Source organism: Oncorhynchus clarkii, chromosome 1 (genome assembly GCF_045791955.1).
Source record: "Oncorhynchus clarkii lewisi isolate Uvic-CL-2024 chromosome 1, UVic_Ocla_1.0, whole genome shotgun sequence".
Lineage (NCBI taxonomy): Eukaryota > Metazoa > Chordata > Actinopteri > Salmoniformes > Salmonidae > Oncorhynchus > Oncorhynchus clarkii.
Window position 1 is genome coordinate 87,288,147 of NC_092147.1, and position 16,639 is coordinate 87,304,785.

Genomic DNA, 16,639 nt, shown 5'->3' on the forward strand with positions numbered 1-16,639 from the left:
TAACTGTTTTGGATGCAGAAGTTGTTAGCTAGAATGCTAACGCTCATTGATATAGGCTGTAGCAAAAACTAGCCAAAGAGCCATTTTACTGGTTGAAGTGATTTTTTGTTTTGTTTGGTGAGTATGTGTGTGCCTGTCTGTGTGATGTCCCTGAGTATCCGAAACAAGAAGTGAATACAGGCGCCATTTAATGAGACAGGAAGTTAGATAGCCTCAAACACTTGCGCACATAAACCAGCCAAACTGTCAGAAGACTGGAGTACAAACCAGCCTAACTGTCAGAAGACTGGAGTACAAACCAGCCTAACTGTCAGAAGACTGGAGTACAAACCAGCCTAACTGTCAGAGGACTGGAGTACAAACCAGCCTAACTGTCAGAAGACTGGAGTACAAACCAGCCTAACTGTCAGAAGACTGGAGTACAAACCAGCCTAACTGTCAGAAGACTGGAGTACAAACCAGCCTAACTGTCAGAAGACTGGAGTACAAACCAGCCTAACTGTCAGAAGACTGGAGTACAAACCAGCCTTACTGTCAGAAGACTGGAGCACAAACCAGCCTAACTGTCAGAAGACTGGAGCACAAACCAGCCTAACAGTCAGAAGACTGGAGCACAAACCAGCCTAACAGTCAGAAGACTGGAGCACAAACCAGCCTAACTGTCAGAAGACTGGAGCACAAACCAGCCTAACAGTCAGAAGACTGGAGCACAAACCAGCCTAACAGTCAGAAGACTGGAGCACAAACCAGCCTAACAGTCAGAAGATTGGAGCACAAACCAGCCTAACTGTCAGAAGACTGGAGTACAAACCAGCCTAACTGTCAGAAGACTGGAGCACAAACCAGCCTAACTGTCAGAAGACTGGAGCACAAACCAGCCTAACAGTCAGAAGACTGGAGCACAAACCAGCCTAACTGTCAGAAGACTGGAGTACAAACCAGCCTAACTGTCAGAAGACTGGAGTACAAACCAGCCTAACTGTCAGAAGACTGGAGTACAAACCAGCCTAACAGTCAGAAGACTGGAGTACACACCAGCCTAACTGTCAGAAGACTGGAGCACAAACCAGACTAACTGTCAGAAGACTGGAATACTACAAACCAGCCTAACTGTCAGAAGACTGGAGTACAAACCAGCCTAACTGTCAGAAGACTGGAGTACAAACCAGCCTAACTGTCAGAAGACTGGAGTACAAACCAGCCTAACAGTCAGAAGACTGGAGCACAAACCAGCCTAACTGTCAGAAGACTGGAGCACAAACCAGCCTAACTGTCAGAAGACTGGAGCACAAACCAGCCTAACTGTCAGAAGACTGGAGCACAAACCAGCCTAACTGTCAGAAGACTGGAGCACAAACCAGCCTAACTGTCAGAAGACTGGAGTACAAACCAGCCTAACTGTCAGAAGACTGGAGCACAAACCAGCCTAACTGTCAGAAGACTGGAGCACAAACCAGCCTAACTGTCAGAAGACTGGAGCACAAACCAGCCTAACTGTCAGAAGACTGGAGTACAAACCAGCCTAAATGTCAGAAGACTGGAGTACAAACCAGCCTAACTGTCAGAAGACTGGAGTACAAACCAGCCTAACTGTCAGAAGACTGGAGTACAAACCAGCCTAACTGTCAGAAGACTGGAGTACAAACCAGCCTAACTGTCAGAAGACTGGAGTACAAACCAGCCTAACTGTCAGAAGACTGGAGTACTACAAACCTCACAAGAACAACACTCAATACATTTGATGTTCTAATCTTCTTGTTACATAGCCTAGCCTACGTGTAGGCCTACGTAATAGACAGACACTGGTATGGTGCTGAAGACAGCATAGTAAAGATGAGGTGAAAAAGTGGTGAAGTGTCCCTTTTAACCAACACAGACAGTGGAATCTACCAGTGGGCACCCAGTGAGTACAAAGGATGAGATGCATTGTTGTGGGCGAGTCTAGATGGCGTAGTTCGCCTCCAGACATGGGAACATGCAGTTTATTATATTTATGTCATTTTCCTCTGGCTGATGTCATGTGGTGGTTTGTCTGATACTGCTGTGCTGATGCTGCTATCCTGGTCTCTCTGGAAACAGAGATGTTAATCTCAACAAAACTAACCTAATTAAAAAGGTTCAACATCAGTAGACGTGGCCAACTCAACTCAGAACATTCTCCCACACAGCCACCAACTTGTCTAAGGGAAATGTATCAGAACAGGTCCATTGTAACCATTGCTAAGCACCTGACCTAAAAAAAAAAATGGTTTCCTGAATGTAGGTGAATGTATGAAAATTGAATGACGCTTTTCACAATTTAAAACATTTCTCAGGCTTTCAATCAATCTCTGTGTCTGTCTGTGTGTGTGATTGCCAGAATCTTCCTCATCCTCGGATCTATGATCTACCAATGTAGTGCTGGTTGTTGTTGTTGTGTTTGAGATAACCCCCATCTATCTGTCATCTTTCTGAGCAGGTTGAAATACTTCTCCTCAGTATTAAATTAGCTTGGTTAAATAAACCATTCTCCAGCTGGACCCGCTTGCCAAGAGAATCTGGAACCAATCGGTGCCATTCCCACGACAACTGGGTCATCCGTGGCAGCTGAGGTCCTGGATGACTGGACGTTTGCCCATTGGGGGAAATGGACTGACTGACCACAGTAAGTAAGTAGCCTTGCATGAGCCTTGGCTTGTACGATCCGGAGCCCATTTCCTGTTCCTGTAGTGAGGCAGCTTGATGTTCAAGTACACCCCCTGGACAGGACACTAGTCTATCACCTCAGTACACCCCCTGGACAGGACACTAGTCTATCACCTCAGTACACCCCCTGGACAGGACACTAGTCTATCACCTCAGTACACCCCCTGGACAGGACACTAGTCTATCACCTCAGTACACCCCCTGGACAGGACACTAGTCTATCACCTCAGTACACCCCCTGGACAGGACACTAGTCTATCACCTCAGTACACCCCCTGGACAGGACACTAGTCTATCACCTCAGTACACCCCCTGGACAGGACACTAGTCTATCACCTCAGTACACCCCCTGGACAGGACACTAGTCTATCACCTCAGTACACCCCCTGGACAGGACACTAGTCTATCACCTCAGTACACCCCCTGGACAGGACACTAGTCTATCACCTCAGTACACCCCGTGGACAGGAAACTAGTCTATCACAGGGCCTTCACCCCTTAATGCTGAGTGCCAAGCAGTAACAGACTGACCACAGAGGAGGGAGTCAAATGACCTAGACATTATCACAAGGTCTAATTCACTGAACAGGGGGTGAACTTCACTAGTGGTTGGTTCCCAAATGCCTTTCAGACATTTATAAAACACACTCCAGATATCTGAAACTAGGGTTGCAAAATTCATGGTACTTTCAATAAATTCCCTGGTTTTCCAGAAATCCTTGTTGGAAGATTCACGGAATCGGAAGGGAATAAGAGGGAAATCCGGAAACGGGATTTCTGGAAAACCAGGGAATTTATTGAACTTTCCCAGAATCCTATTCAATAGCCTATAAGAGTAACAGGAGAAAGACTTCCAATAGCTGACATGTTTCTTTGGACTACTCAAAGGCAGAGGTTGACTAAATCTTAGACACTGTATTCCATAGAATGGAAACGTGGGCTGTAGCCTACCTGAACTCGTATTCAGAGCAATGTTTCTATCCACTCAGCCAAGTCACATGCTGTAATGGACCTGAAACGCATGAAAACTACACAACGCAGTGTAGGTCAATGTAATTAGGTACAGAGACCCCCGCCTTCCATCTTCAAAGGCCATCTGGCACCGATTATACAGCCCCACCCTACCACCACCCTGTGTGTGTGTGTGTGTGTGTGTGGCCGCATTAACAGTAAATGATTGTCACTAGGTAGGTAATCCCCATCAAACACACCCAGGGGAAGGGAGAGAGGGGCCTAGAGAGAGAGAGAGAGAGAGAGAGGGGGGTGTACTGACTCCAGTAGGCAGTACTGGGATGTAGGCTACTGGTGACAGATGGAGAGACTGGGAGATGGAGAGGAGGGGAGGCGTTCAAGTTACAGGCTCATCAATAATTCACTGAGGTGAACACAGTCCGACCGCGGACAGACGACAAACAACACACACACACACACACACATCGCATGCACTCAAAACCACATGGACACACTCACACCCTGCCTAGGTACTACTTCCTGCCAGTAGAAAACACACTGTGTGACCTTCCCAGAAACCAACCAACCGTTCCAGTGACCAGCAGCTTGGGGAAAGTGTGGCTCACTTGACTCACTTTGCACAGGAAGACAGCAGGGAGGGGGGCTGACCTGATGGGGGCAGACTGATCATAAATCTGTGCCTAAAGCACAGCCTGTACTGGCAGCAGCAGCCCCTGAGAGAGATGGAGGAGAGACTGGGGGATATGGGAAGGAGAGAACTACGACCAGCCCTCCTCTCTAACCCTAACTACTTCTACCAGCCCTCCTCTCTAACCCCAACTACTACTCCCAGTCATCCTCTCTAACCCCAACTACTACTACTCCCAGCCCTCCTCTCTAACCCTAACTACTACTACTCCCAGCCCTCCTCTCTAACCCTAACTACTACTCCCAGCCCTCCTCTCTAACCCCAACTACTACTCCCAGCCCTCCTCTCTAACCCTAACTACTACTCCCAGCCCTCCTCTCTAACCCTAACTACTACTACCAGCCCTCCTCTCTAACCCTAACTACTACTACCAGCCCTCCTCTCTAACCCTAACTACTACTACCAGCCCTCCTCTCTAACCCTAACTACTACTCCCAGCCCTCCTCTCTAACCCTAACTACTACTCCCACCACCCAGCTCTTTGTTTTTCACTTTCCAAATCTGAGGGGTCAAAGACAACATCATAAATGTTGTGTTCACAATACAAACTACTTAATTTCAGTAAGGCTAACCTTATTGGAGTTGAGTGAAGTTGTTCCTAAATGCTGATTTTGGGACAGTTTAGCATCCCCCCTAATGGTTTTAGTTAGCATTGGGGGAGGGAAAGCTGATCCTAGATCTGTACCTTGGGCGCCCGAGTGGCGCAGCGGCTAAGACACTGCATCTCAGTGTTAGAGGCATCACTAGGGACACCCTGGTTCGAATCCAGGCTGTATCACAACCGGCCGTGGTTGGGAGTCCCATAGGGCAGCGCACAACTTGCCCAGCGCCGTTCGGATTTGGTCGGTGTAGGCCGTCACTGTAAATAAGTATATGTTCTTAACTGACTTGCCTAGTTAAATAAAGGTTAAATAATATATATAAAACCCAGGGGAAACTTCACAGGAGCAGCATTTGTAATGTTGTGAACTGCTAGACTAAAAGGTAGAGCTTCAGAACACAAACAGACTTAGTTGTTTTTTCCCTGTTAAATATTTCTCCAGTCAGGTGCAGAAGCAAACTGCCCCCGTGTCCAGATTTGACATTTTCTTTCAGCTGTTGGCAGGTCCTTCCATGTATGAATGACCTCATGTGCGTAATTAAGACCGAGAGAGATGGAGAAGTAGGGAAAGAGAGAAGCAGAGAGGGTGAGGGACTGTTTGGAATATACCTAAAGAATTAGAAGGGAAGAAGTAGAGAGAGAGAGAGAGAGAGAGAGAGAGAGAGAGAGAGAGAGAGAGAGAGAGAGAGAGAGAGAGAGAGAGAGAGAGAGAGAGAGAGAGAGAGAGAGAGAGAGAGAGAGAGAGAGAGAGAGAGAGAGAGAGAGAGAGAGAGAGAGAGAGAGAGAGAGAGAGAGAGAGAGAGACTGTTTGGAATATACCTAAAGAATTAGAAGGGAAGAAGTAGAGAGAGACAGAGACTGATATAGACTCGAGGTGTAGAGACTAAGAAAGAGAGACCAACAGTCAATCTGCGCCCAGCAATTTGGAAAAAGGTCTGATGATGTTTTACCAGGCCTTTGTCTTTCTATCCCCACTAACAGAAACGACAGTAAAAACATACCCACTGTCTGACCCACTTTCCATGACAAACCCTGGTAATCCTCCATCTCACATGCACAAACCCAGCACACTGAATGGAGCGAATAAGCTGAACTGAAGAGTAGTGTGCCAAGCTTCACATACACACTGCAGAGTGTAGCCTACAGCCTAGCCTAAGCTGCTCAGATGTCCCTAGCCTCATACACGCACAGTTACGACCCGGGGAACTTACCCAGGCCTGTCATTCAGAGTACAGACTCATAAGCTTACAGTATGCACAAACGTAAGCAAAAAAACACACACGTACACACCCACAGTTATGACCTGGGGAACTACCCAGGCATTCCATTCAGAGTCCAGGCACATACAGAGTGCACACACACAGGCCAAAACACACAGGCCTACAGTGTGTTAACACAAACACACAGTACCAAGCCTCATGACGCAACAGCTCCAGAGAACAGCACACATCACGTACACACAGACACAGAAGACCTGCTGGATAGGTGGGGGTTCCTACAGACACTCTGGATAGGTGGGGGTTCCTACAGACACTCTGGATAGGTGGGGGTTCCTACAGACACTCTGGATAGGTGGGGGTTCCTACAGACACTCTGGATAGGTGGGCGTTCCTACAGACACTCTGGATAGGTGGGCGTTCCTACAGACACTCTGGATAGGTGGGGGTTCCTACAGACCTACAGATTCAATAGAAGACAGACCCCCCCCAGACCCTCTGGAGTGGGACAGACCCCCCCCCTTCAGACCCTCTGGAGTGGGACAGACCCCCCCCCAGACCCTCTGGAGTGGGAAGGGGTGTGTGTATTACTATCCTTGAGGGTAATGGAAATGCCCAAAAGTCCCCACTGGGATAGTAAAACAAGTCCCCACTGGGATAGTAAAACAAGTCCCCACTAGGATAGTAAAACAAGGCACATTATCCCTAGTGGGGACATTTCCCACATCCCCAGAAGGACAAACGCTATTTTAAGTTTAGGGGTTCGGTTTTGTGTTTTAGTTACAACTAGGGCTAAGTTCAGGAGTCAGGTTAAGGCTAGGTACCCACAAGGATAGTAAAACATATGGTGGTGGTGGTGGTGTGTGTGTGTGTGTACATCCACAAGGTTAAAAACAAAACATATTCTGACCAAAAATCAGTTTGTAAACAACATGTTTACCCGTGGCAATGCAATGACGACAACGTTTGTAACTAAACAATAGCTGAGTGGCAAGTCAAATCACCATTCGAGCTATTGATCAGCTAAGAGATAAGATAATTGGAAAGGGGGAACCGAATGATTGATACGACAACGGGACATGGATGTCAAAAAGGCGGATCCAAGTCATCGCCAGACCGGACCAACAAAGGCAGAAGCAGGGCTAGCCAACAGATCAGATGCTTGAACGAGGGAATGATATCCCACTCCAACTTGACATGCAAAACCTAGTTTGTTGGTTAGCTCAGTTGGTAGACAAAGCCGGAATAGTGCGTTCGATTCCCGGGACCACCATGCGTAAAAACGTAAGGATTTATGACTAAATAGCTTTGGATACATTACAATGACCCAAAAATAAATAGTTATGATTAACGTTAAGAGAAGATTTGGTTATAGCCTAAATTATGACCATTATTAGTTAGCTAGGTTTTTGAGAGGAATAACCAGCTACTGTAACGTTAACGTTACCTGGCACATCTCTCCACCAGCAAGCAATCATATTAGCTAGCTAGCCTACTGTCCCTTATGTTAGCTAGCCAGCGGGTTCACAAAGGAAAACAGGAGATTGTCAACTGATTGGCAAGCTAATATGGTTAGTTATCTTGTGTAAATGAGAGGAAGGTTATTGTTAGGTAGTTTTACTTACAGCGGAGTCGATGCGCTCCTCCTGCCGAGACACACCGCTCAGTGAGCGGGTGACAACCATCTACCACCCGCCGCTTCAGACCAAGTTCGTTGAGTTAGCTTGTTTACCAGCTAACAAAGGCAATTTGTCAACAAATATCAATGTTTGATACAAAAAAAGTCAGAATGGCCAATCATACGACGCTTTCGTGTTGGCTTTCTTCCTGTATAAAGTTACATTCCCCCAAATGTTGTTTTTTAATGCTTCGCTCCGTGCGGACAGCAGAATAATATGTTGGAGGTGTGTTGAACATAAACAGAGACGTCTCGTTTTGAATTGTAGCTAACTCCGATCCGAGAAAAACCTGCCGCGTATGATGCGAAAGGGATTGTGGATATCGTAGTTGAGCTCTCGACCTAACAAGGCACCGCAGAGTATCTAAACCTGTCATTGAAGCCACCATGCAAGTACTTGTTTTGAAATGTGACGTGCAAGTTGTTTATATATTATGCATTCATGTGGTAGTCTACAGAGCATGTAATAAAACTGAGTAAAACCACGCAGTCCGTCAAAGAAGACGACAAAGCATGTACCCTCTTAGGCCTAACTCCCACCTATCTGAGATACCTACTGCAGCCCTCTGGTCCCCAAAGCACACGCATCCCTGCGTTGCTCCTCTTTTCAGCTCTCTGCAGCTAGCGACTGGAACGAGCTGCCAAAAACACTGGACAGTTGTATCTCTTCATTCAAAGACTCAATCATGGACACTCTTAGTGACAGTTGGACTGCTCCACGTGATGCATTGTTGTCTCTACCTTCTTGCCCTTTGTGCTGTTGTCTGTGCCCAATCATGTTTGTACCATGTTTTGTGGTGCTACCATGTTGTTGTCATGTTGTGTTGCTATCATGCTGTGCTATCATGTTGTGTTGCTACCATGCTGTGTTGTCATGTTGTGTTGCTACCATGCTGTGTTGTCATGTTGTGTTGCTACCATGCTGTGTTGTCATGTTGTGTTGTCATGTTGTGTTCCTACCATGCTGTGTTGTCATGTTGTGTTCCTACCATGCTGTGTTGTCATGTGTTGCTACCATGCTGTGTTGTCATGTTGTGTTGTCATGTTGTGTTCCTACCATGCTGTGTTGTCATGTTGTGTTGCTACCATGCTGTGTTGTCATGTTGTGTTGTCATGTTGTGTTCCTACCATGCTGTGTTGTCATGTTGTGTTGCTACCATGCTGTGTTGTCATGTTGTGTTGCTACCATGCTGTGTTGTCATGTTGTGTTGCTACCATGCTGTGTTGTCATGTTGTGTTGTCATGTTGTGTTCCTACCATGCTGTGTTGTCATGTTGTGTTCCTACCATGCTGTGTTGTCATGTTGTGTTCCTACCATGCTGTGTTGTCATGTGTTGCTACCATGCTGTGTTGTCATGTTGTGTTGTCATGTTGTGTTCCTACCATGCTGTGTTGTCATGTTGTGTTGCTACCATGCTGTGTTGTCATGTTGTGTTGTCATGTTGTGTTCCTACCATGCTGTGTTGTCATGTTGTGTTCCTACCATGCTGTGTTGTCATGTGTTGCTACCATGCTGTGTTGTCATGTTGTGTTGTCATGTTGTGTTCCTACCATGCTGTGTTGTCATGTTGTGTTGCTACCATGCTGTGTTGTCATGTTGTGTTGTCATGTTGTGTTCCTACCATGCTGTGTTGTCATGTTGTGTTGCTACCATGCTGTGTTGTCATGTTGTGTTGCTACCATGCTGTGTTGTCATGTTGTGTTGCTACCATGCTGTGTTGTCATGTTGTGTTGTCATGTTGTGTTCCTACCATGCTGTGTTGTCATGTTGTGTTCCTACCATGCTGTGTTGTCATGTGTTGCTACCATGCTGTGTTGTCATGTTGTGTTCCTACCATGCTGTGTTGTCATGTTGTGTTGTCATGTTGTGTTGCTACCATGCTGTGTTGTCATGTGTTGTTATCATGCTATGTTGTTGTCTAAGGTCTCTCTTTATGCAGTGTTGTCTCTCTTGTCGTGATGTGTATTTTGTCCTATATTTTTTCTTTTTAACACCAACCACAGGAGGTATTTTGGTAGGCCGTCATTGTAAATAAGGATTTGTTCTTAACTGACTTGCCTAGTTAAGTAAAAGTTTAAAAAAAAGCAGAAAAGGGCAATATAATATTGCTCATTCAGGTGAACCTAGTAATTTACTGGTCTTATGTCAATCAAACCGTATGTAACAAGGCAGGAACCAAAGTGTTGGTCAGTGTTTCCCAAGGGACGCTACTTACTGGGGAGCATTTAAAATGGTATTAAACCACACCCCATGAACTTGTGCAGATGAACGTTTTTGTGATGTGTCGTCCATGCTGAATGGTTGCTATGTACATTTATGTTGTGGGGTGTGGTCCTGTGTTCTGAGATGGTATGTTTCTTTGTCAGTGCTTGTTCGTAGTGAGCCGTAGGCGCTTGAACATTAGGTCATGTTTCTGTGGATAGATCCTAGCTATCAAACCCTAGGCAGAAAGAATTCTTCCTTCTCCCTACAGTTTTCAGCAGTCAACTTCGCTCGCGAACTACAATCCCGATGCTGTTGAGAAATGTCAATAATCATTGCTTGCGATACTGCTTTTCGAAACATATGGCCCTTTTCATCAGCGATAAATCATCTTTTAACTAAAAATGATACTTACTGCAACAGTTTTGCACAGATCCACACAGCTATGGGTGCCTCCAACCTGAACCATTCTCCAGTTAACACTTACACACAGGTGTTCGGAGCACACTAGATAGCACTAATTTTAGCACAGGTGGTCGCCTCAGTCTTCCGTCTGTTTTCCATAAACAAGCACTGTAACATGGAGATATGTGTGGAAGCACTAACCCTAATCCTATGAGGGCGTGTATCAATTGAACCTTTTTTATTTTTTTTAAAATAAATTCTCACTGATATAAAAGATAAGGCCCTTATGCAAGAGTATAAGGACTTTATGGGTTGACTGGCCCTCCACTGTTGTGCCGGGCTGAACAACATCTACCTGTGACCATATGCATGATACAGAACTCCCTACCTTATTGCTGAGGTATAGATCTTGGGTTCGATAGATCCCAGCCCGTTATATAATCTCGCTCTACTCCAGACCTTCATGCCACACATTGTATATGTGGCAAATTCCCTCAAATGTAGTATACTATATAGGGAATACTAGGCTGCTAACTTCATTTGGGACTCTCTCTCTCCCACAGAGGAGTTTGAGACAGGCTGTAACAAGCCACAGAAGTCTGGTTGCATGGGACTCACGGTCTACTGCCCTCACAGCCGATGGTGGACACTCATCGTGTGTGACAAATATGTCACCCGTGTGAACCTGTTCTATAGATGCCAGCACCCTAGATGTCATTGGAAGGGTGAAATTGAATGGAGTCATAACATAAACCTACAGGCAGAGAGGGCTTTCCTTCTCATTCCGTAGGAGGGTGTATGTGCTTGTTTGTGTGTGTGTGTTTGAGAGAGAGAGTGAGATAGTGTGTGTGTGTGTGTCCATGCCAGCGTTTGTCTGTCTGTGTAGGGTTGGCGTGTAAATTCATTACATATAATCAGTTACATGTCATCTGATTACAGAAAAAAACTGAGCGAGTCTGACCACAAGTCAGAGATCACTATGACGACATCAAACGTGTTGAGATGGATCCTTTTTGTCTTCTTCTAATGCCTCTTAAGGGGAAAGTAATCCAAAAGTAACCGAAAGTAATCAGATTACGTTACTGAGTTTGGGTAATGCAAAATATATGTAACTGATTACAATTTGGATAGCTAACTAGTAACTATATAACTATAGAAAGTAACTTAGCCTGCGGACGTGCGTGCATACGTGTCTCCTACACCAGTGGTTCCTAAACTGTGGGTCGGGACCCACTTGTGGGTCGCGGGATGACATTGCCACCCCAAGAAATACATTTTCGGGATAGAAAAATGCTTTTAAGTGTAAACGTAAACTAAAACCAAATATGAAGTATGTAAAAAGATAATGGACCTATACGTCTGACAATAATAGCCTATATTCTTTGAGAATTTAAAAACAAATAAACTTAAAAAAGCAAACGTTTCTCTCAGCTCAATGGAAAAGTGTATAGAATTTCAGGAAATTGGATTTAAAATGGCAACATTTATTTCAGCGCCACGCCAGGACGTGTGGAATTGCAGGAGAATAGCTTAGAAACCAACATTTTCTCTTCATATTTTTGACTTATTCTTTGGTCTGTGTATGTTTTTTGGGGGGTTTGCGGCTCAAAATACACCTCAATTAGTGGGTCACAAAGGAAGAAAACCTGGTTCTACACCTTACATGGAAGTCAAGGTGATCCCCAGGATGCAGTACGTGGGACAATTCAACTGGGGCCAAAGACAGATTAAATACTCATTAAACTAGACCGTGGTCAAGGTAATCAAAAACACGCGCTTCCTCCCCCCTCTCACTGTCAGAGGACTATAAAACACACACTTCCTCCCCCCTCTCACTGTCAGAGGATTATAAAACACACAGCTACGGCCTGGGCTGTGGATTTGATTCTCACGGGGTCCATTATGAAAATGTATGCACTCACTAATATATGTCTGATAAATGACTCAAATATATATTTTTATGTAAGCGTGTTAGGTAAAGGCTTAGAGAGAGAAAGAGCATGTGTGTAGTCCCATGTCCCATCCTATTCCCTATATAGTGCCCAGAGCTCTGGTCAACAGCTACGGCCCCCTATTCCCTACTTTTAACCAGAGCTCTGGGCACTACATAGGGAATAGGATGGGACATGGGACTACAGCAGGGACTACACACATACTCTCTCTCTAAAGCCTTTACCTAACACGCTTACATAAAAATATATATTTTAGTCATTTATCAGACGCTCTGCAACTTACAGTAGTGAGTGCATACATTTTCATACAGGTCCCCCGTGAGAATCAAATCCACTGCCCAGGCCGTAGCAAGTGCCGCGCTCTACCAACCGAGCCACACGGGAACATACAGTATATAGGCCCATGTTCTAATCTCTGTTGACAAACTACCTGCTACTCCTGTTTATGTTGCCATGGCTACAACACCAACACAACACCTCCCTTTAACACTTCCAACGTTGGGACAGAGCACCTCTAGAGTCAAGACCTGGGTTCAAGTACTATTTGAAATAATTGCTTTAGCTGGTCCTTGATTGAGCTTGCCTGGCGCAATCGACCAATAGAATAGTTGCAACATGCAAACTTCACCCATGTGGCACGTGGTCTCTACGCCAGGCAGGCTAGGGGTGAATGCTACAAGTATTTAAAAGGTTGCAAATGGTATTTGAACACAGCAGGTCTGACTCAGGCGCTTTGACTCCACATGCAAAAGCACACAGGCTGCTTCAGGTCTGATGGATGTTTAGCAAATAGTTATCTTTCCAAAAGGCCACTGAAGTGAATACACCTCTGTATGAGGACTCGTGAAACATCAAACTGGAACTCAAGAGTTACATTCTGAAGGGGCTCAATTCAAAGAGACCACTGTGTTCTGCTCTGCTCTTAACAAGAGTGCATTTCAGGGTGTTGTTGTTGTTTTCGGGGCTAAAGCAACAAAACATAGCAACAACAGGATTGCATTCAGCAGCGCAAAGGGCACCTAAAGAACGTGTGTGTGTGGAGGGAAGCCTGGTGGTGTCACAGGATTATCACAGGCTCTGGTGTTTAGGGGCCGGCTCGTGCACTGTTGTCAGGCTGCCATGGAGACAGTAACCATGAACACGTTTTTAGAATGTTTAGCATAATGCAGGGTATTTACAGGGAGCATGCAGATGACTGGGCAGAGTCACGTACCTGATCTACCTGTATTTGTGTAACACAGTTTGGTGAGAGAGAGAGAGAAGCTATTAGTAGAAGTTTAAGTGATGGTCGTCTGTAGGTCACATGACACCAAGGGATTCACACCAATAGGAAAAGCCCATGCTCTAAATAAGACATCCAATTTAAATAAAGTGTCCTTGACTTTTGAACCAGGACCAATACCGTCAGACATCAACAGAAACAACACCGATCAAAATCTAGATTTTAATAAGATCAAACCCGGTCAAAATGAGTTACAAAATAACCTTTTAAAGGCTCATTAGGCACCAAACAACAGTAAACAAACAGACAGGGACTGCCTGAAATTGTCCAATAACAAACCCTCATTATCATTCTAAAAACATTTTACCTCTTTTTCATGAAAACCAATTGGTAGCTAGTCTTGTCCCATTGCTGAAACTCCTGTAAGGACGGCTAGGCCAAACCCTCCCATAACCTGGATGACTCTGGGTCAATTGTGCGCCACCTCATGGATCTCCTGGTCGCAGCCGGCTGCAACACAGCCCAGGATCGAACCCGGATCTGTAGTGACGCCTCCAGCACTGCAATGAGGTGCCTTAGACCGCTGCGCCACTCGGGAGGCCCGTAAGAAACCCACAATTTTGTTTTCTGTTGCACATCATTTTGAAACATTTTGCTACAGTAACCCCCATAGAGCTCAATAAGGGTAGGTCTAACACCCATAGAGCTCAATAAGGGTAGGTCTAACCCCCATAGAGCTCAATAAGGGCAGGCCTAACCCCCATAGAGCTCAATAAGGGTAGGTCTAACCCCCATAGAGCTCAATAAGGGCAGGCCTAACCCCCATAGAGCTCAATAAGGGTAGGTCTAACCCCCATAGAGCTCAATAAGGGCAGGCCTAACACCCATAGAGCTCAATAAGGGTGGGTCTAACCCCCCATAGAGCTCAATAAGGGCAGGCCTAACCCCCATAGAGCTCAATAAGGGTAGGTCTAACCCCCATCGAGCTCAATAAGGGTATGTCTAACCCCCATAGAGCTAAATAAGGGCAGGGCTAACCCCCATAGAGCTCAATAAGGGCAGGCCTAACCCTCATAGAGCTCAATAAGGGCACGCCTAACCTCCATAGAGCTCAATAAGGGCATGCCTAACCTCCATAGAGCTCAATAAGGGCAGGCCTAACCCCCATAGAGCTCAATAAGGGCAGGCCTAACACCCATAGAGGCACGCATATATTTGCAGCCAGCAAGTATCTATAGGGTGCCATAGACTGGAGAACACAATGACCCTCTCAATGCAATAAGATCACACCTTCTCTTTCTCAGTCCCTCTGTTACTCTCTTCCTCTCCATCTCTCTTTATTTCTCTCCCCCCTTGCCTCTCTCCCCATTTCACATAGAACCATGCATGGGACTACACCTGACTGAAAAACACCCCCAGGTATAAACCATGCAGGTGACTACACCCTGACTGGGAAACGCCCCCAGGTATAAGCCATGCATGTGATTACACCCTGACTGAGAAACGCCCCCAGGTATAAACCATGCAGGTGACTACACCCTGACAGAGAAACGCCCCCAGGTATAAACCATGCATGTGATTACACCCTGACTGAGAAACGCCCCCAGGTATAAACCATGCAGGTGACTACACCCTGACAGAGAAACGCCCCCAGGTATAAACCATGCATGTAACTACACCCTGACTGGGAAACACCCCCCAAGTATAAACCATGCATGTGATTACACCCTGACTGAGAAACGCCCCCAGGTATAAACCATGCAGGTGACTACACCCTGACAGAGAAACGCCCCCAGGTATAAACCATGCAAGTGACTACACCCTGACAGGGAAACGCCCCAAGGTATAAACCATGCAGGGGACTACACCCTGACAGAGAAACGCCCCCAGGTATAAACCATGCATGTAACTACACCCTGACTGGGAAACACCCCCCAAGTATAAACCATGCAGGTGACTACACCCTGACAGAGAAACGCCCCCAGGTATAAACCATGCAGGTGACTACACCCTGACAGAGAAACGCCCCCAGGTATAAACCATGCAACATGAGTCAGCAGAGCACCATCAGCAGGAAAATCAACCCAACCAAAGACACGTTACTCATGAAGGTTTTATTGTTTCAGAGACATGAAGAGTATTTCAGAGCACGTTCGCTGTCACAGCATATACATGACGTCACAGAGGAGTGTGGATCAGACCTGGGTTCAGCACGTTTGCTGTCACAGCATATACATGACGTCACAGAGGAGTGTGGATCAAACCTGGGTTCAGCACGTTCGCTGTCACAGCATATACATGACGTCACAGAGGAGTGTGGATCAAACCTGGGTTCAGCACGTTCGCTGTCACAGCATATACATGACGTCACATAGGAGTATGGATCAGACCTGGGTTCAGCACGTTTGCTGTCACAGCATATACATGACGTCACAGAGGAGTGTGGATCAGACCTGGGTTCAGCACGTTCGCTGTCACAGCATATACATGACGTCACAGAGGAGTATGGATCAGACCTGGGTTCAGCACGTTTGCTGTCACAGCATATACATGACGTCACAGAGGAGTGTGGATCAGACCTGGGTTCAGCACGTTTGCTGTCACAGCATATACATGACGTCACAGAGGAGAATGGATCAGACCTGGGTTCAGCACGTTCGCTGTCACAGCATATACATGACGTCACAGAGGAGAATGGATCAGACCTGGGTACAAATACTACACTGAACCAGACTATAAATGCAACATGAAACAATTTCAAAGATTTTACTGGGTCACAGTTCATATGAGGAAATCAGTCAATTGAAATAAATTCACTAGGCTGTAATCTATGGATTTCACATAACTGGGAATACAGATATGCATCTGTTGGTCACAGATACCTTTAAAAAAAGGTAAGGCGTGGATCATAAAACCAGTCAGTATCTGGTGTGACCATCGTTTGCCTAATGCAGCGCAACACATCTCCTTCACATAGAGTTAATCAGGCTGTTGATTGTGGCCAGAGGAATGTTGT

The 16,639-nt window shown here is 45.9% G+C and overlaps 1 pseudogene; it reads right to left on the reverse strand.

The window, feature by feature from the left end:
• The window catches only part of LOC139413623 (E3 ubiquitin-protein ligase pellino homolog 1-like), a 44,488-nt pseudogene extending 36,416 nt beyond the window's left edge, over window positions 1-8,072 (reverse strand).
• Window positions 8,073-16,639: the final 8,567 nt, after the last annotated feature.